The following is a 27,877-nucleotide window of genomic DNA, read 5'->3' on the forward strand; positions in this document are numbered from 1 at the left end:
CAAGCTTCTTATGCTTACAATAGGCCATCTGGTATGCCTTATCACTGATCTTGGACCCTTTGGGCTATGCATTAATCAGCCAGAGTAGCTACTTGTGTGAGGCACAAGCTGATTATGTGAGGCAGCCTCTCCATTGTGCTTGGATCGATGATGAATACCCCTAACTCTATGCATTCCTTGGAAAACCTGAACAAAATGAGTGAGAACTCACACCACCGCCGTTCTCATCGTATCTGAGGTCCAGCACGTGGTGAGCCTCACAAATGGTAGGCTGAAAAGGCATGTTTACCTTGGTTAATGTCATGCAGCACCATCCAAGACCTTTGTTTGAGGAGTCTGAGGGCACTTGGCCTTTCCAGGCCCTGGATTAGTTTTCCATGTAGGATTTAAGTATCATAACCCTTACAGGGTCATTTGTTCTTTTCTGTAGTCATTCCTAGTCTTGTACTGTGTCCCATGCCTGCTGTCCAATTTATGGCTACTGGTTTGTGAAATCAGGAAGATGCCAGGGCAGGCAAAAGAGTATCCTTTGATTGTGATCTCTTCTGCCTGGTCTCCGGGAAATCTCTCATGCATCCTGTGTTTTGTGTACCCTGCTCAGGTGGAGTTTGCCTGCCAGGCTTGGAATGTTCTAAGAAAGGCTTCCTGTTTCCCCAACGTGGAGATTGATGATATACCATATCATTTTGGACCCGAGAGCTCTTGAACACAGACCCTGTAAGCAAGCTTCTTATGCTTACAATAGGCCATCTGGTATGCCTTATCACTGATCTTGGACCCTTTGGGCTATGCATTAATCAGCCAGAGTAGCTACTTGTGTGAGGCACAAGCTGATTATGTGAGGCAGCCTCTCCATTGTGCTTGGATCGATGATGAATACCCCTAACTCTATGCATTCCTTGGAAAACCTGAACAAAATGAGTGAGAACTCACACCACCGCCGTTCTCATCGTATCTGAGGTCCAGCACGTGGTGAGCCTCACAAATGGTAGGCTGAAAAGGCATGTTTACCTTGGTTAATGTCATGCAGCTCCATCCAAGACCTTTGTTTGAGGAGTCTGAGGGCACTTGGCCTTTCCAGGCCCTGGATTAGTTTTCCATGTAGGATTTAAGTATCATAACCCTTACAGGGTCATTTGTTCTTTTCTGTAGTCATTCCTAGTCTTGTACTGTGTCCCATGCCTGCTGTCCAATTTATGGCTACTGGTTTGTGAAATCAGGAAGATGCCAGGGAGGGCAAAAGAGTATCCTTTGATTGTGATCTCTTCTGCCTGGTCTCCGGGAAATCTCTCATGCATCCTGTGTTTTGTGTACCCTGCTCAGGTGGAGTTTGCCTGCCAGGCTTGGAATGTTCTAAGAAAGGCTTCCTGTTGTCCCCAACGTGGAGATTGATGATATACCATGTCATTATGGACCCGAGAGCTCTTGAACACAGACCCTTCCAGTAAGCAAGCTTCTTATGCTTACAATAGGCCATCTGGTATGCTTTATCACTGGTCTTGGAACCTTCCTCTTGGCCATGCATTAATTGGCCAGGGTAGCTACTTGTGTGAGGCATTAGCTGCTTATGTGAGGCAGCCTCTCCACTGTGCTTGGATCGATGATGAATACCCCTAACTCTATGCATTCCTTGGAAAACCTGAACAAAATGAGTGAGAACTCACACCACCGCCGTTCTCATCGTATCTGAGGTCCAGCACGTGGTGAGCCTCACAAATGGTAGGCTGAAAAGGCATGTTTACCTTGGTTAATGTCATGCAGCACCATCCAGGACCTTTGTTTGAGGAGTCTGAGGGCACTTGGCCTTTCCAGGCCCTGGATTATGTTTTCCATGTAGGATTTAAGTATCATAACCCTAACAGGGTCATTTGTTCTTTTCTGTAGTCATTCCTAGTCTTGTACTGTGTCCCATGCCTGCTGTCCAATTTATGGCTACTGGTTTGTGAAATCAGGAAGATGCCAGGGCAGGCAAAAGAGTATCCTTTGATTGTGATCTCTTCTGCCTGGTCTCCGGGAAATCTCTCATGCATCCTGTGTTTTGTGTACCCTGCTCAGGTGGAGTTTGCCTGCCAGGCTTGGAATGTTCTAAGAAAGGCTTCCTGTTTCCCCAACGTGGAGATTGATGATATACCATGTCATTTTGGACCTGAGAGCTCTTGAACACAGACCCTGTAAGCAAGCTTCTTATGCTTACAATAGGCCATCTGGTATGCCTTATCACTGATCTTGGACCCTTTGGGCTATGCATTAATCAGCCAGAGTAGCTACTTGTGTGAGGCACAAGCTGATTATGTGAGGCAGCCTCTCCATTGTGCTTGGATCGATGATGAATACCCCTAACTCTATGCATTCCTTGGAAAACCTGAACAAAATGAGTGAGAACTCACACCACCGCCGTTCTCATCGTATCTGAGGTCCAGCACGTGGTGAGCCTCACAAATGGTAGGCTGAAAAGGCATGTTTACCTTGGTTAATGTCATGCAGCACCATCCAAGACCTTTGTTTGAGGAGTCTGAGGGCACTTGGCCTTTCCAGGCCCTGGATTAGTTTTCCATGTAGGATTTAAGTATCATAACCCTTACAGGGTCATTTGTTCTTTTCTGTAGTCATTCCTAGTCTTGTACTGTGTCCCATGCCTGCTGTCCAATTTATGGTTACTGGTTTGTGAAATCAGGAAGATGCCAGGGAGGGCAAAAGAGTATCCTTTGATTGTGATCTCTTCTGCCTGGTCTCCGGGAAATCTCTCATGCATCCTGTGTTTTGTGTACCCTGCTCAGGTGGAGTTTGCCTGCCAGGCTTGGAATGTTCTAAGAAAGGCTTCCTGTTTCCAATGTGGAGATTGATGATATACCATGTCATTTTGGACCCGAGAGCTCTTGAACACAGACCCTTCCAGTAAGCAAGCTTCTTATGCTTACAATAGGCCATCTGGTATGCTTTATCACTGATCTTGGACCCTTTGGGCTATGCATTAATCAGCCAGAGTAGCTACTTGTGTGAGGCACAAGCTGATTATGTGAGTCACCTCTCCATTGTGCTTGGATCGATGATGAATACCCCTAACTCTATGCATTCCTTGGAAAACCTGAACAAAATGAGTGAGAACTCACACCACCGCCGTTCTCATCGTATCTGAGGTCCAGCACGTGGTGAGCCTCACAAATGGTAGGCTGAAAAGGCATGTTTACCTTGGTTAATGTCATGCAGACCATCCAAGACCTTTGTTTGAGGAGTCTGACGGCACTTGGCCTTTCCAGGCCCTGGATTAGTTTTCCATGTAGGATTTAAGTATCATAACCCTTACAGGGTCATTTGTTCTTTTCTGTAGTCATTCCTAGTCTTGTACTGTGTCCCATGCCTGCTGTCCAATTTATGGTTACTGGTTTGTGAAATCAGGAAGATGCCAGGGAGGGCAAAAGAGTATCCTTTGATTGTGATCTCTTCTGCCTGGTCTCCGGGAAATCTCTCATGCATCCTGTGTTTTGTGTACCCTGCTCAGGTGGAGTTTGCCTGCCAGGCTTGGAATGTTCTAAGAAAGGCTTCCTGTTGTCCCCAACGTGGAGATTGATGATATACCATGTCATTATGGACCCGAGAGCTCTTGAACACAGACCCTTCCAGTAAGCAAGCTTCTTATGCTTACAATAGGCCATCTGGTATGCTTTATCACTGGTCTTGGAACCTTCCTCTTGGCCATGCATTAATTGGCCAGGGTAGCTACTTGTGTGAGGCTTTAGCTGCTTATGTGAGGCAGCCTCTCCACTGTGCTTGGATCGATGATGAATACCCCTAACTCTATGCATTCCTTGGAAAACCTGAACAAAATGAGTGAGAACTCACACCACCGCCGTTCTCATCGTATCTGAGGTCCAGCACGTGGTGAGCCTCACAAATGGTAGGCTGAAAAGGCATGTTTACCTTGGTTAATGACATGCAGCACCATCCAGGACCTTTGTTTGAGGAGTCTGAGGGCACTTGGCCCTTCCAGGCCCTGGATTATGTTTTCCATGTAGGATTTAAGTATCATAACCCTTACAGGGTCATTTGTTCTTTTCTGTAGTCATTCCTAGTCTTGTACTGTGTCCCATGCCTGCTGTCCAATTTATGGCTACTGGTTTGTGAAATCAGGAAGATGCCAGGGCAGGCAAAAGAGTATCCTTTGATTGTGATCTCTTCTGCCTGGTCTCCGGGAAATCTCTCATGCATCCTGTGTTTTGTGTACCCTGCTCAGGTGGAGTTTGCCTGCCAGGCTTGGAATGTTCTAAGAAAGGCTTCCTGTTTCCCCAACGTGGAGATTGATGATATACCATGTCATTTTGGACCCGAGAGCTCTTGAACACAGACCCTTCCAGTAAGCAAGCTTCTTATGCTTACAATAGGCCATCTGGTATGCGTTATCACTGGTCTTGGACCCTTCCTCTTGGCCATGCATTAATTGGCCAGGGTAGCTACTTGTGTGAGGCACAAGCTGCTTATGTGAGGCTGCCTCTCCACTGTGCTCGGATCGATGATGAGTACCCTTAACTCTATGCATTCCTTGGAAAACCTGAACAAAATGAGTGAGAACTCACACCACCGCCGTTCTCATCGTATCTGAGGTCCAGCACGTGGTGAACCTCACAAATGGTAGGCCGAAAAGGCATGTTTACCTTGGTTAATGTCATGCAGCACCATCCAGGACCTTTGTTTGAGGAGTCTGAGGGCACTTGGCCTTTCCAGGCCCTGGATTATGTTTTCCATGTAGGATTTAAGTATCATAACCCTAACAGGGTCATTTGTTCTTTTCTGTAGTCATTCCTAGTCTTGTACTGTGTCCCATGCCTGCTGTCCAATTTATGGCTACTGGTTTGTGAAATCAGGAAGATGCCAAGGCAGGCAAAAGAGTATCCTTTGATTGTGATCTCTTCTGCCTGGTCTCCGGGAAATCTCTCATGCATCCTGTGTTTTGTGTACCCTGCTCAGGTGGAGTTTGCCTGCCAGGCTTGGAATGTTCTAAGAAAGGCTTCCTGTTTCCCCAACGTGGAGATTGATGATATACCATGTCATTTTGGACCCGAGAGCTCTTGAACACAGACCCTTCCAGTAAGCAAGCTTCTTATGCTTACAATAGGCCATCTGGTATGCGTTATCACTGGTCTTGGACCCTTCCTCTTGGCCATGCATTAATTGGCCAGGGTAGCTACTTGTGTGAGGCACAAGCTGCTTATGTGAGGCAGCCTCTCCACTGTGCTTGGATCGATGATGAATACCCCTAACTCTATGCATTCCTTGGAAAACCTGAACAAAATGAGTGAGAACTCACACCACCGCCGTTCTCATCGTATCTGAGGTCCAGCACGTGGTGAGCCTCACAAATGGTAGGCTGAAAAGGCATGTTTACCTTGGTTAATGACATGCAGCACCATCCAGGACCTTTGTTTGAGGAGTCTGAGGGCACTTGGCCCTTCCAGGCCCTGGATTATGTTTTCCATGTAGGATTTAAGTATCATAACCCTTACAGGGTCATTTGTTCTTTTCTGTAGTCATTCCTAGTCTTGTACTGTGTCCCATGCCTGCTGTCCAATTTATGGCTACTGGTTTGTGAAATCAGGAAGATGCCAGGGCAGGCAAAAGAGTATCCTTTGATTGTGATCTCTTCTGCCTGGTCTCCGGGAAATCTCTCATGCATCCTGTGTTTTGTGTACCCTGCTCAGGTGGAGTTTGCCTGCCAGGCTTGGAATGTTCTAAGAAAGGCTTCCTGTTTCCCCAACGTGGAGATTGATGATATACCATGTCATTTTGGACCCGAGAGCTCTTGAACACAGACCCTTCCAGTAAGCAAGCTTCTTATGCTTACAATAGGCCATCTGGTATGCGTTATCACTGGTCTTGGACCCTTCCTCTTGGCCATGCATTAATTGGCCAGGGTAGCTACTTGTGTGAGGCACAAGCTGCTTATGTGAGGCTGCCTCTCCACTGTGCTCGGATCGATGATGAGTACCCTTAACTCTATGCATTCCTTGGAAAACCTGAACAAAATGAGTGAGAACTCACACCACCGCCGTTCTCATCGTATCTGAGGTCCAGCATGTGGTCTGCCCCAGGATTGGTAGGCATGAGCAACAGCTTCTTTATGGTCAAAGGCACTCTTCTCCTCTTAAGTCTCAGTTTCATTTCTCCTCCACCCTCCGCCTTACCTGGCACAGTACTTTTATTTCATCAGGTGTGGTTGAATATACTTCATTGTGTCTCGCTTTGATCTGTGCATTCTTGCCCCTTTTGTCCAAGCTCTTAAGGGGAGGTGTGAAGGTAAAGGATTTTTCCTGCTTTTGGTGTGAACTGAGAGGTCCTTAGCATGTATGACAAGTGGATGATTGCCTGTGATGCCTCGAGGCATTGTGGTGGCTTAGCCTCTTTGCCAGCCATTCTGGTCCATATCACAAAATATGCAATCAAAGAATATCCATTTATCTTAGGCTCTACTGGTTTCTTCATGGTTGTGAAGGTTATTTTTCCCCCAGAATTGCTGGGATGTTAAGTAATCTACGTCCTTTTCTGAGCCCGGTTGCTTGCTATCACATGTACTATGTGATCAAGTACAGCAGTGACAAGAGTTCTATGTACCTGTGAAGAAAAGTCATTGATACTGGGTTCTTGAATCTTTGGGGCATGGGCTTGTTTTACATCTAGGAAGGTCTCCAGCAGTGACCCCTAGCCCAGGAGAACGTCCTCCTTCATGCTGTGCAAAGAATCTAAGCAACAGAACAGTTTAGAGACTGGGCCTCTTGCTCATGCTTTCTTTCCTTATTTTCTCTCCCAGCATTGGGATATTGAGAGTCCCCTGAAGCATCTGGATCTCTTGTGTCTTGGGCTATTGTTGATTTGGGAATGGATTATTTTGGGGTTTTTTAAACATTTTATTTTGTTTATATTTTTTTACTTTTAGGGTCACACCCGGCGATGCACAGGGGTTACTCCTGGCTCCTGTAATCAGGAATTAAAACTGGCAGTGCTCCTTTGACAGTCTGGGATGATGGGAATTGAACCTGGGTCAGTCGTGTGCAAGGCAAATGCCCTACCCACTGTACTTTCACTCCAGCCCTGGGAATTGAATGTTTTGAAGTGTTTTTGTTCATCCCTGTCTTGTAATCCACTAGTACCTCTGTGTCCATGTCTATATCTGTTCAGGTTTACTCCCATGGCATCCCTTAAATTTTCCTGAAAAACATGGCCAAGGAAAACCACCATTCCAGCCCATTTGTTACTTTGAGATACTCTGAGAACACTATACCTCAGTTCCCAGAAAGATCCCTTAGTGCCCCCGGCACAGTTCTTGGAAACACTCCTCGCCAACATGAAGGTGTGTGAACTACAGCATTTTGTTGGAGAGCAGAGCTAACTGCCTCCATTCCTCTTGCTTGACAGTGGCACCCCAGTGATTGCTTTCACATTGTAAGCAACTGCCCATAGTTTTTTATGTGCTAGAATTTGTTTTGGTATCTTGATTCCTGGTGCATTTGCCTCAGCTTAAGGGAGATAGAGTATGCCGTGCTTTCAGGGCAGCAATTGCTATGAGCCAAGTGGCTCTTGTGCATTCTGGAATTGACTTTGAAGTTGAAAATTGGGCTTTTGCAGTGGAAGGCTGTGGTCTCCTGCAGTGAACAAGCAGCTGGTAAAGTAGTCGCAGAAGGAGTCAGGGAAGGTGCTGGTAATTTCTAGACATACATAATCCCCACACACATGCACACACTGGGGCGTGCACTTATTCTAGCACCGCCTATACATTTGATGTCTCTCATGCCTGCCATGCTACTCTGCGGCATGATAATTTATGAAATCAAATCAAATACCTACCAGTCCTTTCCTGGGATCCTGTGGCTGTGGTTTCTCATGCTTGTTTTGCATCCGCATTCTCATCCATTTTATTTTTCTGTACATTGCTCAGGTGAAGGTTTCCTGTCAGTCTTGTCACCTACCAAAAAGAACCTCCTATTGTTTCCTGAGTAGATGTCAAAGAAATAGCCAGGTCATGTTGGGCCAGAGTACTCTAGTATCCATGAACACTTCCTGACGGTAAGCTGTTTATGCATTCAATAGGCCATCCACTCTGTTTTTCCTTTTGTCCCTCTTGAGTGCTTGAGGATTCATCCCCCACAGTCATGTACTACTGGCCCAGGCCAGCTGCCTCCTTTAGGCACCCTCTTGTGCATGGATCAATGATGAGTACCCATAACTCAATACATTCCTTGGAAAACCTGAACAAAATGAGTGAGAACTCACACCACCGCCGTTCTCATCGTTTCTGAGGTCCATCACATAGTCTGCCAAAGGGATGGTATGCATGAGGGACAGTTTCCCCCTTTTTCAGACTCATGCACCATCACTTAGAACCTCCACATTAGGGGTCCCAGGCCTTAAGACCGAGGACTTTGATTTCAGCAGGCACTGTGAGCACAATGACTCCTAGGCACCCGGAGTTCTCTTAGAAGATGATTATTGGGCTCTGGAATGTGAGGCTGTGATATCCTCCTGTCCAAATGTAGGGTGGGATTGGGTGGACTTAATAGACTGGGTGCTGGGGAAGGTGTTATTTGTTACCCAGTCACATTAATAGAGTGACATGAGATTTTTTTCAAAGTCCTGCTTATTCCTATATTGCCTCTCAGGCCTGCTGTCCTAGTTTATTGCTGATTGTTTCAGAGGGCAAATATGGGCCTACCGAGAGGTATCCTTTGGTTTCAGTCTTGAATATCTGTTCTCTGGGCATTTTCTCATGTGTTATGCTTTTTATATACATTGCTCAGGTGGAATTTGCCAACCACACTCCCATTGCACCAAAATGAGCTTCTTGTCATCACCAGTCTTGAGACCAGCAGGATAGTCTGGTTGAGTTGGACCATGCTGTTGTGGTTCCCGCAGTTACTTCTGGGAGGTAAGCTGTTCATGCCTCCAATATGCCATCCCTGTTTGTCCTTTGACTGTCTTGAAGGGTGCACGAGTACCCCTTCCTTTTAGCCATGAATTACTGTGCTAGGCCAGCTCTTTTTGTGAGGCAGCCTCCCCACTGTGCTCGGATCGATGATGAGTACCCCTAACTCTATGCATTCCTTGGAAAACCTGAACAAAATGAGTGAGAACCTCCACCACCGCCGTTCTCATCGTCTCTGAGGTCCAGCACATTTCTGCCACAGGGACAGTAGACCTGAGGGACAACTTCCCCCTTGGTCATTTGGTCATTTGCATGTATTGCATGTGTTGTCACCTCTAGTCTCCACATAATAGGCAAAGTGACATCCACATCTAGGGCTTTTGTTTCACAGGTGGGGCCGTTTGTTGTCACTCCTTTTTAGACAGTGGTGTGGCATCTTATCCTTGGAGACACAGAGTCTTTCTTTCCTTATGCTGTGATTAGTGTTTCCTGCAGTTGAGGGTTGAGGAGATGGGACTGGAAGTAGGAGACCTGGTGAGTGTTTATTTTGAAGCATGTGCCATGTCCCTACCTAGTTGACTGTTGTCACTGCCTAGTCATTGTGTCATTGAATACTCGTGTGAACCTATCATGTGGTTTTAAGAGGTACCTTAGCATTTTTCTCTAAGCAGGCCCTAGATGACTTGCTGCACTTGGTTGGCAGGGGCACACATGGGTACAGTTGGTGCATCCTGGAGTTGAAAGATTTTGCTTTATCACGTTGCAATTTCTTTTTTTTTGGGTCACACCCAGCGATGCTCAGGGGTTACTCCTGGCTTTGCACTCAGGAATTACTCCTGGCGGTGCTTGGGGGACCATATGGGATGCCGGGGATCGAACCCGGGTTGGCCGCGTGCAAGGCAAACTCCCTACCCGCTGTGCTATCGCTCCGGCCCAACGTTGCAATTTCTTGATGGGCTGCTATTGATATCAGAGGAGGAGGGATCTCTTGGAATGATCCCTGGCCACATAGATCTCCCTCCTTGTGGCATGCAAAGAATCTAGGCCATATAACAATTTTGAGGTCTGGTCCTCACACACTTTTGTTGGCCCCTGTATGTAGGATATATATTCCTGGAGCCTGCTTGCTTTGGGGAATCTTGCCCTGAGAATTGAAGCTGTCCAACAGAATGTTAGCTCATCCTGATGGACATACTCCCCTTAGTTCCTTTGTATGTTCTTGCATGTGTCTGTTGAGGTTCATGCCTACAGCATCCCTTGGGTTGTTCATGAAGCATGATAGCCAAACACAAGTGTGCCCTGGGCCTTCCTGTTGGTTTATTGAGAGCACTGTGTCTTGGTGCCAGGCAATTTCCCCCAACCCCATGGCTAGGCCCCTGACTCTCAATGTGAAGGTGCTGCAAATTGACCAGTGTGCAGTAGAGTGAAGCTGACCATCTCTAATTCCCAGTGGCCTCTGGACACTGCTTCTACTGCACAAGTAGCTGTTCATGGCATAAGTGTACTGAAATTTGTCTTGGTGTGTAAAGCTTGGAGTCCAGTTGAAGGGAGATAAAGTGTGTCTTGCTTCTAGGTTGTGAGCAGTGGCACCCTGAAACTGAGAAGTTGAATATTAGCCTCCTGCAGTGTGCAAGCAGGGCAGTAGCAGGTAAACATAACTCAGAGTGTGCTGGTGAAGGTGCTGATGGTCACTCAGAGACTGGATTTCTCTCACAAATACATCCATACCAGGACATGTACTTTTTTCGTGCAGTCCGCCTACTAATGCTGTCCCCATGCCTGGTGTTCAACTTTAGTGGTCTGGTTAGCCAGAGCTAGTGCCTACCCTGCCTATGATGATTTTGTGCCTGTGATCTCAGCTTTGTTCCCATACAGCTTCTCATACATTTTGTATTTTGTGTACACTGCTTAGGTGGTGTTTTCCTGCTAGTCTTGCCATGCAGTAGGAAGAGTGTCCTGGCATCACTCTATTGGAGACCCCCCATGTGAGACCTGGCCCAATCATCTGCTGGTATGCTCTTGTATGACTTCAGTCTCTTCTGGAAGGTAAGGCATCTCTTCTTTCTTAGATGCCATTCACTTTTCTCTACTTTTGTATGTCTTGCTGGGTAGTTAGAGGACCACTTTTCGAAGGCCAGGTAATGTCCGACTTCCTCTATGGAGACAGTCTCAGAGTCTCCCTCTGTGGCTGAGTGGTCTGTTGCTTGAAGGCTCAGAGCTCATGAACTATGAGCTGAATGTTCTATGTGAATTGTTTGCTTCATTGCTTTTCACTCATACAACCAATATTCTTGTCTTGTGATATCATTGTGCTTCAATTATAGCAATTGTATGTTTTGGAAATAGTGTCCTGTATCTTCTTCTAGTTTTATACACCCTTATATTTGGTGGTTTTAACTCCTCTGGCATTTTAGACCAGACCTCACTCTATGAGTCGTCCATCCTCAGCTTAATATTTATTTGTATACCAACTGGCGCGATAGCACAGCAGCAGGTTGTTTGCCTTACATGTGGCTGACCCAGGTTCGATTCCTCTGTTCCTCTTGGAGAGCCCGGCAAGCTACTGAGAGTATCTTGCCCCCACAGCAGAGCCTGGCAAGCTACCCGTGGCGTATCTGATAAGCCAAAGACAGTAACAACAAGTCTCACAATGGAGACGTTACTGGTGCCCACTCAAGCAAATCGATGAGCAACGGGATGACAGTGATACAGTGATACCAACTGGTGCCCAGGTTAGTTGCTCTTTTTGGTGTTACAAGAGGTTAAATGACTTGGATGTATATGGTAGTATTGTAGGATGTATAAAATGTGTAGGATAATATTAAACAAGAATCAAGGGAACACATTAGGTATTCACTCACCTGGGTTTCCCATGTTATTTTGTTGTTTTGTAATGTATTTTCCAGTGTTTGAAAATGGAATGGTCTTTAATGAATGTTTTGTTTACCTTTAGTTTTATTGTTGGGAATGATTTTTTTTTTTAAATCTAGCAATGTGTGATTGTTTCATTTTGTATAATTCACAGTTTTTTTACTTATAAGAAATGTGTTTTTGAGTGTATTTGTATGCTTTTGTATCTTATACATTTCTGGAATATAATTTGTGATTTAGACTCACCCTAGTCATGATCATTTTTTATTTCCTCAGGGTCTTCTTTCCAAGATCCAGGGGTCAAATATTTCAGGACTTCTTTTAATGCTCAAAGCCAGGCATTTTTTTGAGCAATAGTACAGTGGATAGGGCTTTTGCCTTGCACGCAGCTGACCTGGGTTCAATTCCCAGCATCCCATATGGTCCCCCGAGCACTGCCTGGAGTGATTCCTGCATGCAGAGCCAGAAGTCAGTCCTGATCATTGCCGGGTGTGACCCAAAAAGCCAAAAAAAGTCAGCCTTTTTAGGGTTCCTTTGTTGTTTGATTTTTGTTCTAGGATATAATTAGACTGTTTTGTGGTCCCTTCATTTGAACTAAAAGTACATATTTTGTTTAATTTGTCATTTTATCAGAGGAGAGTTCAATTTTCGTATCTGTCTATCCATAAATTTTATTTTAATGCTAATCTTCTCCATCAATTTCATTTAATTTTTAAATAAATATTTTTTGCATTTTACCTATGAGAATATTTTTCAGCACTACTTAGAATAGGTTGTCTTCAATCCTACATTACTATCTCATGCATTATTAATTTAAATTGTTTTGATGTTTTACTAATATTTCCAATCTTTTCAATTAGAGTATCAGGATTTTAGTGTGATCTTTTATTCAAATCTTCAGTCTTCCTGCAAATGCCTTATACAGAGTTAGTTTGGGAAGGTCAAAGATATTCCTCAGCTTTGGGGCAGAGGGAAGTTTGTGAGTGTTGAATGGTATTTTTTTTTAATTTTTTATTGTGGAAAGTTACAAAGTTACAAAGTTTTCAGGTTTAAATCTCAGTTATACAATGCTCGAATACCTATCACTTCACCAGTGCTCATATTCCACCGGCTGAGTGGTATTTTTATCTGAGTGCTCATTGCTGTGGTCTGACAGTACAAGGGGAAGCGTCCTGTGGTTTCATGTCTGCCAGAAATCTCTCCACACCCAATAATCTAGTAGCATTCTGTACTTCGTATTCCTGAAGGCATTCTGCCTCGCTGTTATGACCACAAAGTGAGGGATCAAGTAGAACATAATCTCTGGCTTGTTTGTATGAATTGCAACATTTCTGGGAAATTGTACAAGGTTTTTTTTTATTGTCACTCAGAATGACTTTCTAGACAGTTGAATGATGGATTCATGCAGATGTTGCAAATCAGGGTAAGACCAGGAGTAATCATTAAACTATTTTTATTACCTACCATGTCTCGTGATTTCCTTCTTCTGAATCCATTGAGATATCTTGGTTAAAGAAAAGAATATTGAGATTGAATGTGCATTGTTTAAATACAGAAGCCCAACATTTTTTCGAAATTTTAAACATATTTAAAGAATTTCCATATTCGGTTTATCTGGCAGAAAATATCAGACAGTGCTTGCTCTGATTTAAGTAAAAAATAGCAATTTTGTTGGATTAACATTAGAAACATTTTAGAAATTTCACTAGCTTCTAACTGTAAAGTATTTTATTGAACTCTTTTTTTGTTTCAGGAGGCTACTTAAAAATGACTTATTTCTCATCGTTTTATATTTGTTTCAGATAGCAGGAACAAAGCTCAGTATTTGTATGAAAATGTTTATTCCTTCCTCTTGAGAACTGACGTGACTAAAAGACTGTCCTCATGGGCCAGTGGTAATTCTTAAATTGGTAAGCATATCTCTATGTTCTTATTCCTTCTTTGATAATATGGAACATATACCAGTTAGAAATATGTCTTCACCTAACAACATTGCTTCCAATTACAGAAAGCAGAAACAGACATATTGAAGAAATGAGATATTTAGTGAAAACAAACTCTTTAGTTTGTAATTTCTTGTCAACCAACATGACATATACATAGAACACTCCAATTGGCATAGAAAAATGTATGTTCTACTTATATTCATCAGAAAGATCATAAACTGGCATAATATTGGGCTAAAAGAATTTTTGTCAACATGATTTTTAGCTCAATGTCCACTCTATGTCCATTGGCTCTGAGAGAGGGCAGTTCATTGCATGTCTGAAGTGTGTGCATAGGACCCCAAAAGCATGTAGTCTGGGTTTTTCTGTGTAGAATACAGGATACCCACGTTTGTCATTACATTAGATTACAGGTGTATGTGTTTGTATATATGATTTATGATTTATATGATTTTTATTTGCATATGATAGCTTATACTTTCCTCTTAGAAGTGTTTCTTCTCTTTTTCTTGTCAGATGATAATAAAACCTAAAGTGAAAGGAATCTGCTGATGCCTTTATCTGTATTCTTGAATTCTGAATTCAAATCATAAACTGACACCGTGCTTCTCAGTCGGTGGTGCTCTTATCCTACTTGTACACTTTTACAGGTATTACTCATTATAAGAGCAGGGTAGCGCATGTTTGTCTCAGAAGGGCCTGGATATACACAAGGTATAGGTGTGGTTTGGGCTATATCTATTTTGGTTTTTAGGCCATATCTTGCAGTGCTAGGGATAACTTCTCACGCTGTATTAGGGACCATGTAGGATACCAGGAGTCAAACTTGGGTCGACTTTATACAAGGCAAAGCAACCTTTTACCTTGTACCTATCTTTATAGCAAATGACTTGTTCTTTCTATGCTTAATGATATTTGGTGGCAGCTAAATTGCATGAAAAACTTCTAGGGTCTCAGATACTGAGTATACACAATATATTTGGAATAGATGAACAAGACTGTTTTGACTGATCTTGTAATAAACCCTGGCCAATGACAGAGAAAAAGATGAATGATAAAAAGAGGCATATATAAAATAGTATCCAGGAATTCCTATTAATGTTGAAATTGTACAAAAGGATGTCTCTGATATCTTGTTCTTCTCTTTTCAATAGATGTATTTATTCTTATTTTCTTTTTCTCTCAGATGTTGACTTCTTTGAAATTCTTTAGGAGTGGATAATACTAGTAAATCTCATGAACAAGATTCTTAAAGCGGAGAAATTTTTGCCTCTTTGTGTCCCAGGGCTACCTCTGATGGTAAGTATTTTCCAAAAAAGTCCTGCCTTACACGAGAAACAGTGTGCAGATAGAAAATTAGATGTTAATTTTCTGAAGATTGATGAGTTTGTTCTGTTTTAACTGACTCCATGTGATGCTTTGATAAGTTGAAATACAGCCTTTCTTATATTCTAGGTTTTTCTACACTTACTGCTAATATGAAATTTTTTTCTTATCCAATAAAAACTTAATTTCTTATTGAATTGATCCATTACATTATCAGCAAATTGATATATATTGGAGATATAGTGGACTTTCAGTCAATCATTAACTGAGTGAATTGACCATAACTTTACGGAACAAAATAGAGGGGGGATACCATGTCTCTGTAGGATAAACAGAGATGTCCATTGATGGCCTTTCTGCCCTGAAAAGGTGATAAATAGCATCAGTGTTGATCATCATTGATTTTTATGAATTCCTTATTTTGGTCATAACATGGTCTTGGCATCTTCAAAATATATATTTTATGTGGTGGGAGGGCTGAAGTGACAGTACAGTATACAGGGTGCTTTCCTTGCACTCTGTGACTTATGTTCAATCCCCAGCACCATATATGGTCTCTGAACTTGCCAGTACTGATCCCTGAGTGCAGTACTAGGAAATGAGCCCTGAGCACAGCTGAATGTGGCCTCAAAACCAAAATAAGATAAATATTAATGTGGATTTCCCCTTATGTACTCCAGCTAGATTTCTTGTAGCATGTATAGCAAAAGAGTGCACAAAGCTTCTTTTGCCACTGCCAGGCTTCTTAGGAATGGTGTTCCTCATTCCTGTAATTTTCCCCCACTATTCCCTGCAGGTGATGCCCACTACACGTGGTGGATGTTTACTGTGAGTGCCATTATCTCTACCACCAGCTTCACTAACACAATGACACCGCTTCCTCCTGCATGGAGACTCCTCCCCTTCCTGTGTTGCAGTGGACACCTCCTGCAGATAAGAAATGCTTAACTGAGAAATGCTCATGTTGGGATATCATCGATGAGACTTTAATTTGGGCATGGTGACTGTTTCCCTTGCTGCTCCTTGACTCAATCCTGGAAGTCTCAGTAGAGGAATTAGAATTGCACAAGAAACTCAAAATGGTGGAATTGCTCAGTGCTTCCATAAAATATGCATCTATCATTTTCGTTTGACACATGGTAAATTTAAAAGTAGAATTTATTAAAAAGAAACTGCATATTTTTCAAAATTGAAAGCATATCTAGAAATTTTATATTTAAATTATGTGCCCTCCTCCCTCTCAAATTTCAGTACCACTTTTCCTCTAATAAAAAGTGTGTGCTTTCTTTATGTGGATAGATGGCACGCATGAAATATTTGGAGGAGTTTGTTGACGTGGAGTCATATCATATACCTTCTAATGAAAAATATTTTAATTAAACATTTTAATTCCCTTTTCAAACTTAGTAATTTATGTCATTAGTTGAATGGTTGCATGACTGTTTTATTAATGAGCAATTACATGTTTTAAGCATTTCTCAATCATAAATACTTGTTAACACTAAATTTCTATGCAGTGAGCATCCCTATATATTATTAATTTTATCTTGCTTACTATATTACAATAAACTACTTAGGTGAAACAGTAAGATTAAGCATATACACAATTTTCAAATTGTAAAAATTATTACAGGATTTTAATGTGTAAAATCTTTATCCTCAAATGGCAACGACTGATATTGCCAGTTTTCCCATGAACTTATAATGAATTTTATACATATTTAAAGTCTTTTGAGATGTGATAGCCCAAACTATTGTCTTAAACTGTATTTCTTTTTTTTTTGAGTTTGATCATTTTTTCATGTTTATTAACCATCTGTATTTTTTATTTTTCTCTTTTTGTCTGATTTTGATATGGAGGGGGTTTTAGTATCTTCCTCATTTGGAAGAATTCATTTATTATTAGGATATTAGGCTTTGAATTGTCAAGAATTACAGATTTTTTATACGCTTTAAACTTGTTTTTGTTATAATAATGTGTATGATTGTGATATGTCTATAACCATGTCTGCTTCTATGGCTTCTGATTTTCGTGTCATTTTGGAAAGATAATTATACTGATTCCATAAAACTCTTCACCTGTGTTAACTTCTAATTCTTTTATGTTTTTTAATTCAAAATTTTAAATCACAAGTATTTTTTTATTTTAAATCTTAAAGTTGCCTACTTATTTGCCATTACTTGCTATTATTTGCTAATAATTGCCCATTAATCTGTAATGCCATTTGCACATATGCTGTATTTTCATCTGTGACTAGCTCCATTTTTGTTTTGTGGGTCTGTATGTCTCTTTTGCTCCTGTCTCATATGTCTTCTCATTGGAAGAAATTACAGTTTAAACTGTATCATCAACTTTAATAAATCAATTTAGGGGAGAATTGGTTTTTAATATTATGTCTTCCTATCCAAGGATAAGGTATGTCCTCTTTAATTCAGTAATTTTGTTTATTGTTATTATTTTATAGGGCTAATTTTGTCTTTCGTTTTATTTTCTTGGCCATTTATTTCTTTATATGAAAGTTTATTTTCTTTGAGATTAAGGATTTAGATTTTTTTCAAGATATGTATACTCAGTTCTTTACTAATATTAATAATTTGTCCAATGATCTAGATTGTAGATATGCTGATAAATATCGCTGGCACTTTTAGAACACTTAAATTTGTGGAAATTTTCCTCACCCTTGTTGATAGGTTATACTTTGTTTCATTTGAGAGGGTTTTTGTTCGGTAAGATCTGTGGTGCTCAGGGGTTATTCCTAGCTCTGTGCTTGGGAATGTCCCCTTATTTTGCTAGGGGACCACATAAGGTGTTTGGAATTTGACTTGGTCAACTGCATATAAGGCAAGTACCTTACCTCCTGTACTATCTCTCTGGCCCTGTTTTAGATTCTAATAGTAGTCACTTCTTTGGTTTAACCAGCATATTGTTGCTATTTTCAAGAAAAGACCTACAGAAAGAGTCATGATTAAGGAAAGCCAAATTTATATTAAACTACCACTTGGATAAGTTTTAATAAGTGTTTCAAATAGGAAATTAGGGGTTTTGAGTCTTTAGTGAGGTAGTTTTTTTTTTATAAGGCATGAATAAAATATTTCATGCAATATTTTCAGTTTGGTTGAAAGAATATGGTGAAGATCTTGATGTGATTCTAGGGTATCAAATTGTCAAATAATAAGATGCCTGAGTAAGATGTCAAAGATGAGTTATTGAGCAAATTGGTAGTTTATGCATTGGCTTACCATATTATCTTGGTGTATAGGACTCTGCTGTAGAATCAGGTTGGTAAGTCATTTTCACATGGTTGGTCTCAACTGTGAATGTAAAGTGCTTTTTAAAAGTTTTTATCTCATGTATCATTATAAAATTATCCTTTTTATTATCTTTCTAAAAAATTTTAATCAAACCCAGGTGGTAGATGTAATCAAATGTTTTTCAGAAGCAATTGTATTCTTTAAATGCTTATCATTGTGAAATCGTTCATTTTCTACTATTAAAATTGCTCCTTTTTTCCTGGAATGAACAACTTTATTTAAAGGGTTTATTATTTATACTTATTATAAAATTGAGTGTCTGATTTCATTTGGAATTTTTCCACATATACTACTAACTGAAATTCATCTGTAATTTTCTATTGTCATGGTTTTTATCACTTTCTGGTTGTTTTAAAAAATAAATTTAAGATTTTTGAGGTTTTCCTGTTCTGATATAGAATGAATTGAAAAGGTCTAGCATTGATAACAGTAATTCAGTGAACATGCCAATGAAATCATTTTGACGCATTTGTTTTGGTATTTTGGAATAGAAGTAATACTATCTAGAAAATGCTCTCATTTTTCATATGGTATTGTTTTTTTGATTTATGACTGATATAACTTATTTTCTTCTGAAAGTAACAATCCAAGAGGGATTCTAGGGTATATAGTAAGACATTGTACAAACTATTAGTCTATTCACTGGTTTCACGCACCATCCATTTCCATTCCAGTTTTGGTTATTTCTGCAATGGCATTTTTAATCCTATAAGCGTGACTCAACTCCTCTTCTTTAATCTATGATAGAATTTATCAATTTAATGGTAAAATTTATATAATCTTGTATATCTGTGGTTTTTCTAATAAATTCTTAAACATGTGTAAACCACTTATTTTCATTGTTCTTAGTAATGAAATATTTACCCTGTTGTGAACTCTTACAAATTTTTGTTATGGCCACGTTACACAGGTTATAGTAAGGAAAGAGTAGTGAACTTAAACATACTAGGAATCCAGGTTCTACCATTGGCAACAGTTTCAAATATTCAAGTTATTTTAAGGCATTTTCAAACAAGTTCGAGAAAATATAATGCTCCTTTTATTTTTAAAATCATAATCTATTTTTTTAATTCTCATTTAAAAAATTACAATTAAAGATTATTCACCTTCAGAATTCTGTTTACCATTACTACCTATTTCTCCTCCTCGAGATACCCAGTCATGCAGTTTCTTTTTAAAATTTTTAAATTTTGTTTAAAAATGTTTAACCTCATGACTTGCCGAGTTATTCATTATAACAGGAGTTTCAAGCATTAAATGTTTCAACACCAGTCCCACCACCAGTGTGTTCTTACCTTCACTAATATTCCCACTTTCTCACCCACCATACTATCCTGCCTTGTTGTAAGCATAGTCAAATTTACTTTATATCATTTGTTACAACACAAAGGCAAATGGAATGATGAAAGCTTAGATAAGTAAGAGTCAATTTGTGAGAATTGTTCCATCACATTATGATGTTACTAAAGTCATTTTTTGAGGATCTACTGTGCAGAAGGCTCAACTAGCAATTCTAGAGTTTCTTTGTTTTACTTTCAAATGTGAGAGCACACACGCACACAAACACCACTTCCCAAATGTCTATTTGTAAATACAGATAGATAGTTTTATACTGTTCTATAACTTTGTTTTGTTTGTTTTTGTCTTTGTATTTTTTTGTCTTTCATATGAATTTGAGGGGTAATTATTACCTTAATGTCTATATTTTTATGGATAGAACTTATATTATTAAATGCACATATTTTAACCATGCAATTAAATAACTTCTTTAATATGTATAACTATATAACTGATGCCTAATTAAGGAGATAGAATATTTCTCGTATTTGAGAACCTCTGTTATTACCCTATCCTAGTTGAGCCTAATTCTCATATAAAACAATTTACTGATGCCTATTTTCATATGGATCAATTTTCTCTCTTGTATTTAAGTTAAATGAAATTACATAGTATGTGTCTCGTATATTCTACTATTGAGTTTTATCCCTATAGCAATAGATTTGGGAAGTATTACTTTCAGTTGCAGTAACATTCCATTGAATGTTTATCCTTTCTCAGGCTTATGGTTGTGTAGGCTGTTCCCAATTTATATATATGATAAATATGTTAGCACATCTCCCCTGTAGTTATCTAAAATGTAATTTTCCTGGTCATAAGAAAATTTTATGACCAGGAAAATTTTGTATTAACTTTCAGAACCTTCCAAAGCACTTATTTATTTATTTTTTATTTATTTTATTTATTTTTTTGATTTTTTATTGTGGAAAGTTACAAATTTACAAAGTTTTCAGGTTTAAATCTCAGTTATACAATGCTCGAATACCCATCCCTTCACCAGTGCTCATATTCCATCACCAAGAATCCCAGTATAGCTCCAGAAAGCACTTTTTTAAAGAGGTGGAACTTTTGTAAACTCTCAGCCAGCAATGTATGAAATTTTCAAATGCTACCCATTATGATCAAACATTAAAATTTGTCATTATATTAAATATCTATTTAAATGGGTATGAGAAATCTTAATATGAGGAATTTAGTTTCAGTTAAGTATATAATTTGATTGTTAAAGAAGATACATTAAATTATGAAGTTATAAATTATGAAGATACATTAAATTACTCATACATAAATTTTCTTTAGTAAATTTTTCCCAGAAATTTATTTATTATTTTTAGAATACATAGAATTTATAATATGTTGGGTTAATTGCATGTTTTCTTGTGCAGTTTTCAAATTTTGATCATTGTAAATACTACTATAATGATATAAGTGTGTATATATCACTTATTTTTTTGATAGGGTATCGTGATTTATAGGGTTGTTTATAGTTGAGTTTCTGGCATAGCATGTTGAAACACCAATCCCATCATTAGTGTCAAATTCTCTCCATCTACCAGTGTCCCCAGCTTCTTTCACACGCCTTAACTGACAACATTATTAAGTTTAGATCCAGTGTTTTCAGTTTTTTTTGATCTGTGCTTTAGATATGTACACTGCTACACCTCTACACCCCTCTGTATTTTGAAGTGATTTTATACTTAAATAAAATTATCAAAAATAGTACAGGATTCCTTTATAGAATTTCTTTACACTGACTTTCTAATATTAATATCTTGTGTACTTTTGGTAATGCATGTAACAGTTTTTGAAATCCTGAGTATTAATATTTATATTATACTATTAGTCTGAAGACCATATTTAAAGTTTGCAGTTGTCCTACAAATGTCCTTTTTGTTAGTTCATTCTGATTCATTGTATCATATTGCACCTGTCTTTCATTTATCTCCCCATCCCATTACGTGAAATATTTTTTATTTCAGAACTTGACACACTTGAAGAATTATTTTTGCATTATAATCTCCAATTGTACTTTCCTGAACATTTTCTGATGACTATATTGTGTTATTTTTGACAAAAATAACAATGGTAATGTGTGCTTTTCAGTGGATTTTATTGTGTACATAATGTCTTGTTTTTGCTGATATTAAATACCGCCCTTGTTAAGAGTGTGTATTTAAGGTTTCTCCACTGCAAGTTTGCTGTTTTCACTTTTTAATCAATAAATACATTGTGCATAAATACCTTGAAACTATACAGATATATTTCTAACATAATGCATTTACTCACCAATTCTAACACACACTAATGACACCTACAATTATTGCTGTGGTATTTGCATAAAGATAGTTTTCTATTTCCATGTTACCTTCTAAACTTATTTATCTAAATTTGTCTATAAGGAATTTCAGTCATTCTCCATTTATGAATTTAATTGTTAGTGTGTATGTATTCGTAATTTTTTTGGCATTTTTGTTGGTATTTTTATTTATTGCTCCTACCTTCTCTTTGTTCTTGTTTCTGTGACCAGAGTTTATGTAAGCTTAGTTGTGGTCCTTGTATGTGTTGTAGCTGGGGTTCACACAAATGAATTGTGGTAGCTGAATGATTCTTACTTTACTGCTTCTGGAGACACCAAATTGCATGTCCTGATCAGTCTCAGATCTGCAAGGCAGGCACAATTTGTTACTGAACTACTACTACTAATTTTTAGTAATAAAGGTATTTCTTATGGTTTCTAGTAGATTAATATAATCTATTAAGTGCATTTCTTTGTTTTATGATAATCTAAATATTTAAGATTTTAATTTTATAACTTCTGTAATGCAAAAAGAGGTTTAAAATATTGAACTTTTGTTTAGTATGGCCATACTGAATCCTATAATGTATATTCTGTAACAATTTCTATGGAAGCTATATAAGTAGTCAGTTTATTGCTTTTGAATCTCTATGACTTTTCCTCCTTATTTTATTGTTAAATTGTCAGGGGCTTCCAGTATAATACTGAACAGAATTGGTTAGTGGTTTAGTTTCTTTTTTTCTAATTACCTGTTTCTAATCTTAAGAGAAAATATGCAATTTCATTTAAATATATAGCTATTTGCTTTATAATATTAAGCAACTTTTTCATTTAACTTTAATTCTGAATATTTTTGTCTCATAGAACTTCCCTTCTCATTGACAACTAAAATCTGTACCAATATTCCTTTTATTTTTTTTACAGATAATCGATCATTTATTTTTTAAACATCAGTGCTTTCTAATTTAGTTGTTTCTATTGATCTGTACTCTGATTCAAAAAATAATTTTCTGCTCTTTCCAATCTCATTAGATTTTTCATATTTTTCTTATTCTTTTCAGTTCTAGGATTCTCATTTGATCTTTTTTAAAACGTTTCTATTATTCTGCCTATTTTGCCTATAATGAAGAATTTTCTTTTTCTTCATTCTCATGAGCATTTTTTCTTTAGTTATTTTCACATGATTTTCTCTGTTCCTTAATGTCCTTATCTGGGTCATTTTGGGTCATAGTGTGCTCATTTGGGTCATTTTGTGATATGTTCCTGTTAACACACGTGAAATTGGAGTCTTGCATAAAAGGAGGAAAAGATGAACACTGAATAATTTAGAAAACATAGGTTGAGGAGATAGCAGTTGGTTTTTATTACCACATGATCCCCCAATCACAGGGTCTAGCCCTACAGGCCTTGAGCACCATCATGGTGGCCAAAATAAGCCCCAGCACCACAAGGCCTAAGCAGCACCACATCCTCGGACACTTGCATTGAACCAAGGGCTTCGTTGACTGAATTTCCAGGAAGTGTCCCGTGGTTTCCTGAGCATTGGCTTGAGAGGTCACTCATACTAACACAAAATTTGAAGCTATGTTTATTGTTGTAAAATACACCTTCATCTTAATGTGTTATTTGCACACTCATGCTTTTCCAAGTTGCTCACTGATACTTTCACCATTAATTGATTGTGGTGCTCACCAGGATCATTGCAGTGCTTCCACATGTTCATCAAAAGTCACACATGGTGTTCATGGAAATGGCATGACTTTTTTTTCAGTTTTATTACTTGCTGGGGATTGCAACCTTATTTCAGTGGTTATTCCCAGCTAGCTGTGGAGCAGCTGAAAATTGCTGGCAGTGTCTGGTATTAGAGGTAACATGTTCTTTGTGTGCCAGAGATTTGTAATTGTGATCAAATGCTTACAAAAAGTTGTCTATAGATCCTGTGCTATTTCTCTGAGCCAGGATAAAGATTTATATTAAGTAAAAAAAATATTTTTAGCCTTTACATATTAAGGATTAAATCTTAGTACTAGATTTTTGGTAAAACATTTTATTTCATTTTAGTTAATTTATCCTTTAAAATAAGTGGAAATTTTTTTTATTTAAACTTGCCATTTTATAATTATTTTATAATTGTTTTCTGGGTTTTTTTTATAACTTTTGTCCCATCTGTTTTACTTATTTAATAGGTTTAATGAGTGTTTTTATTAAGATTACCTAAATACTTTCAAATTACATAGTGAAAAATGCTATATTTGATCAGATTAATAGACTTTCTTGTTTGAAAGAAGAAAAATTAATGGTCGACACATTCCGTATAAAGAAAAAGAAATAATGGGTAACAATACTATCTTAAAAGTGCCAGTTTCTGCCGAGGTGTTTAAAAGTTTGTCATTTAAATTTCTCAGTTGCCCCATGAGCTATTTGCAATGCTATTTGAATTTATAACTCTCTTATACACGTACTATGTACTAAGGTTACTCATACTGCTTTCCCCCATTGCTCTTTTAAATGATAATTAACTTCACAAAGCAGCTTTGAATGGTTTGTAGCATACCACTATGGGGAGCCACAGCAATAATGGTGTCAATGTGATAACTTAAGGACAGATTTAAAACAAGTTATATCTTAATAGAAAGATGTTTTGCCATTATATTTAATGATGTTCATATGAACTTTACCTTGTTTGCATAATCTACATTTTCAATGCTATGTCACATATTACATTTGCACAGCTATGTTAAACTTGGATCATCTATATGGGTTTTCCTATTTGAAACATTATGATCTCAAAAAGACTTGTTCAAAAACAATTTTTAAAATATCATTTCCTTAATTTTGATCTTATTAGTTCTTTTATTTTTCTTTATACTTGTCCTGTTTTGTCAAGGTAGCTCTAAGAAATTAAAGGTATAGATCAATTCTTAAAGAGGAGGAAAGGTGATTTATAAGCTTTTGTAGACATTATTCTTTCTTTATTCTCTGGAGTCAAGAATGTAAGAAGTATCTGGTCTTGGTTTTCTGTTATCTTATGTCTTGCTTAATATGTTATATATTTGGCCAAAAGACCATTTCTAATCCCAAATCCAATAGTTTGCTTTACAATGTGAACTTTGTTTCTACAGATACCTAGCAGGTAGAGGAATTGGTCTGGCTTGAGTCACTAAGATATTAAATTATCCAAGAGTGGTAATCCTTAGCTAGTCTAGTTAAATTCTCATTGGCGGTATGTACCCCATAATTATCAACTGCAATATCTGATAGTCTGGAAGAAAAGGTGTCCTCAGAGAAACACTTGCAAACATGGCAATAAAATGTAAGTATAGTAACTTCAGTAGTATGCCATGTGCTCTATTAAGACTATATGTGTTCATAATTACCACCTGTTTATTTTATTAAACAGTCTCACTTACTAGAGATTTTGCTTAAAGTCTGGCTGACATTAGGGACTCAACTAGAGTGAGTTCATTGACCCTTAACCTTGCTGTTCCTTTGCTTTTGTGGAAAAGCTTTGTACATAAAGCTGCTTTATTTCAGAGACATGAAATTCCTCCTCTGTAGTCTATTTTGACTTAGAATTTCCTTTTCTTATAGTTTCATGGTATTGATGGGTTTTGTTGTTTAAATTTAGGTTTATGTTTCCCATATACAACTCCCTGAAGCACTAGGATGACAGTTTGAGGGACCTCCTTGGGATATGACACGTTATCAGGTACTATTACTAATCATAGTGAATCTAAATATAAATAAAAATGATACTTTCAGTTTGGGCCAGAGTCTAAAGAATCAGATGTCTGTTATGCCTAAGGCATAGCCTATGACCTTTCTTAACAGCCTGCAGTATGTACCTCCTGTACAGAAAAGGAATATGTCAAATATTGTGCTTACTTCTCATCACACTCTGATTTGGTAGGACTATGGTATCATAAATTTTCATTTTCGTGGCCTTCAATACCTTTAATTTTATAGAGAGAAATTTATTTTCTGCATGACTCTGTTTCCCACTTTTGGAAGGGAAGCTTGGTCTGTTCCTTTACTTACAACCATCAAAAACAGGTACCTACAAAACCCTTCAAATAATTACATTTTTTGAAAAGGATCCTGGGACATCAAACCATGATGTAAAAAGATTTGTTAATGTATTGCTTTTGTATTATCTAAAAATAATTGCTGGATTTTCAATGCAAAGCACAACCAGTTATACATGGAATATGAAAACATTGTAGAAGTTCCTTTAAAAGGAACTTGAAGAAGAGGATGTATGATAATGTATGTTACATACTCAAATTTTTGTTCTACTTATTAGTTTTAACTCTTACACTGGATAATGTGTGAGTACTGAACTCTTGCCCTTCCTGTCAACCTCCACCTCAGTGATGTTCTTTGAATAATCTGTTCATTATAAAACAGACTGTTCTAGCATTGGTGTGTAAAACTCAACTTTTTTTCTCCTAACACTTGTGAAATAAACAAAAGGAACACATTTTTTAAGGAAATTGTGTCTTATATAAATAAGCCATTAGCCTGTATCATAAACCCAATTATTTTACCCATATTAATAAAAATCATACCAATTGAAGTAAAGTACTGATGGTCTTCCATTTCTCTATTTGTAGCCAATTTAAATTTTAAATTTTTTATTTTAAATTTTATTTTAAATACTTTATTTAAAATTTTCATTTATATACATGCATTATTTGCAACTCTCAGCATTACTGTTCAGGATTAAGCGTTAACTATGCATGTTTTATTTCTATGATTTAAAATGACTGGGTTAGGTATTTTCTCTCTTTGGTTCCTCTCCTGGAAAAGTTTTTCAAGAATTAAATAGGTATAAATTTAATTTAATGCTAATAAAAATCAATTTTTATTAGCATGTTCTATGCTCTTATGGAAAGTAGCAGGCTTCCTTTACCCTCATTTGGGTAATAATTAGAATCATCATTAATAAAATTAAAGATATATCTATCAAGAAGGAATTGCAAAATGAATTTAGAAAGAAGTTATATGATTATTCTCAACTATATTTGCAATTTCCTTTATCTACAGTTTCATTCTAATTATAATTATAGTGTTCCATTCCCCTTGAAAAGTTATATGGTCCCTTTGATTGTCCTTTTCATATTGTTATCACTGCTTCCCACATTCTCTAAACTGATTTAATGCATTGAATAGTTGAAGGAATGGATGACTAAATGTACAGTTACAGGTATATTTATTATGTATGTGCACATATATAAAATATGCTACATATAGATTCAGGAATATGAAATTTCATGCACAAAAACATACTTGCATACTTTCCAAAATGATATGTATACATACTGAATCTTGTGAGCAAGAACAAAGGGATACGGTTCAAAAGATACAATGAAGAAAACAGTCTACTTTCCATCTTTTCTTTGAGGTGAGTATTAGAAATAGATTTCACAGTGAGGGTAATGTAGTATTTATGTCATATTGGCTAGTAACATCATACTGAGTTGCATGAAAGCTGTCCAGGAAAGATTGTACCTTCGTGTGTCAGATGCAATACTTCTAATAGAAGTGCTACAGCAATGCTTGTCTGAATGATTTGCTAAAACCATGAATGTTAAGAGAACTTGTTCTGAGCCTATGTGCTACAAAAAGTTTCTTGTAATTATTAACTTCATGAAAGAGTTATATTTGGAACAAATCTATAGCTAAAATAATGAGGTTTAAGTTTGTTATTTTATTGGTATTTTACTTTGAACCAGGAAATCGTCTAAGAAATAAATGTAGTAATGCTATTATATATGATCATATTAACATTTGTTGAGGATTTGCAATATGCCAGCTTCAGCTTTTTCCAAAATATGTCATCTTTGATATCTGTCTCTTCATATGTACATCTGTGTAGGG

The 27,877-nt window shown here is 37.9% G+C and overlaps 2 long non-coding RNA genes and 11 pseudogenes across 8 annotated transcripts; all 13 read left to right on the forward strand.

The window, feature by feature from the left end:
• Positions 1-141: 141 nt before the first annotated feature.
• Positions 142-242, forward strand: LOC129406254 (small nucleolar RNA SNORD116; annotated as a pseudogene).
• A 272-nt stretch (positions 243-514) lies between these two features.
• Positions 515-2,173, forward strand: LOC129405503 (uncharacterized). Its single transcript, XR_008630618.1, has 3 exons — positions 515-717; positions 1,324-1,444; positions 2,056-2,173. It is a non-coding gene; the product is annotated as an uncharacterized LOC129405503 (long non-coding RNA).
• On the forward strand, positions 864-964 carry LOC129406255 (small nucleolar RNA SNORD116; annotated as a pseudogene).
• On the forward strand, positions 1,595-1,695 carry LOC129406256 (small nucleolar RNA SNORD116; annotated as a pseudogene).
• Positions 2,174-2,317: 144 nt separating the features above from the next.
• LOC129406257 (small nucleolar RNA SNORD116) lies at positions 2,318-2,418 on the forward strand (annotated as a pseudogene).
• Positions 2,419-2,845: 427 nt separating this feature from the next.
• LOC129405746 (uncharacterized) lies at positions 2,846-18,831 on the forward strand. Of its 7 annotated transcripts, XR_008630749.1 has the most exons (14): positions 2,846-2,895; positions 3,500-3,620; positions 4,232-4,351; positions 4,963-5,082; positions 5,694-5,813; positions 7,925-8,052; positions 8,784-8,911; positions 9,300-9,442; positions 10,821-10,954; positions 11,458-11,640; positions 13,582-13,689; positions 14,242-14,375; positions 14,912-15,024; positions 15,848-18,831. It is a non-coding gene; the product is annotated as an uncharacterized LOC129405746 (long non-coding RNA). The 7 variants fall into 7 exon arrangements; XR_008630751.1 differs by lacking the exon at positions 9,300-9,442 and having other exon boundaries at positions 13,586-13,689; XR_008630752.1 differs by lacking the exon at positions 9,300-9,442 and having other exon boundaries at positions 11,495-11,640.
• Positions 3,041-3,141, forward strand: LOC129406258 (small nucleolar RNA SNORD116; annotated as a pseudogene).
• On the forward strand, positions 3,771-3,871 carry LOC129406259 (small nucleolar RNA SNORD116; annotated as a pseudogene).
• On the forward strand, positions 4,502-4,602 carry LOC129406261 (small nucleolar RNA SNORD116; annotated as a pseudogene).
• On the forward strand, positions 5,233-5,333 carry LOC129406260 (small nucleolar RNA SNORD116; annotated as a pseudogene).
• Positions 5,964-6,064, forward strand: LOC129406262 (small nucleolar RNA SNORD116; annotated as a pseudogene).
• Positions 8,190-8,290, forward strand: LOC129406267 (small nucleolar RNA SNORD116; annotated as a pseudogene).
• On the forward strand, positions 9,052-9,152 carry LOC129406273 (small nucleolar RNA SNORD116; annotated as a pseudogene).
• Positions 18,832-27,877: the final 9,046 nt, after the last annotated feature.

Source organism: Sorex araneus, chromosome 6 (genome assembly GCF_027595985.1).
Source record: "Sorex araneus isolate mSorAra2 chromosome 6, mSorAra2.pri, whole genome shotgun sequence".
In the NCBI taxonomy this organism is placed as follows: Eukaryota; Metazoa; Chordata; class Mammalia; order Eulipotyphla; family Soricidae; genus Sorex; species Sorex araneus.